Below are 558 nucleotides of genomic sequence, written 5' to 3'. Positions count from 1 at the left end.
GAAAAATCTCTATAATGAGAACTACAAACCACTGCTGAGAGAAATTAGAGAGGATATAAGAGGATGGAAAGATATCCCATGCTCTTATATTGGAAGAATCAACATAGTGAAAATGTCCATACTACCCAAAGTAATATACAAATTCAATGCAATCCCCATCAAAATTCCAAAGACATTTCTCTCAGAAATGGAAAGAACTATCCAGATATTTATATGGAATAATAAAAGACCACGCATAGCCAAAGCAATGCTGAACCAAAAAAATAAAGCTGGAGGCATAACACTATCTGACTTTAAACTATACTACAAAGCTATAATAACAAAAACAGTATGGTACTGCCATAAAAACAGACACACTGATCAATGGAATAGAATAGAGAGTCCAGAAATCAACCCACACACTTACGGCCATTTGATCTTTGACAAAGGTACCAAGCCTATTCCCTGGGGAAGGGACTGCCTCTTCAGCAAATAGTGCTGGGATAACTGGATAACCATATGCAGGAGAATGAAACTAGACCCATACCTCTCACCATATACTAAAATCAACTCAAAATG

The sequence above is a fragment of the Galeopterus variegatus genome, unplaced genomic scaffold (genome assembly GCF_000696425.1).
Source record: "Galeopterus variegatus unplaced genomic scaffold, G_variegatus-3.0.2 Scaffold88, whole genome shotgun sequence".
In the NCBI taxonomy this organism is placed as follows: Eukaryota; Metazoa; Chordata; class Mammalia; order Dermoptera; family Cynocephalidae; genus Galeopterus; species Galeopterus variegatus.
The sequence above is the reverse complement of the archived record's forward strand: the minus strand, read 5'-3'. Positions refer to the sequence as shown.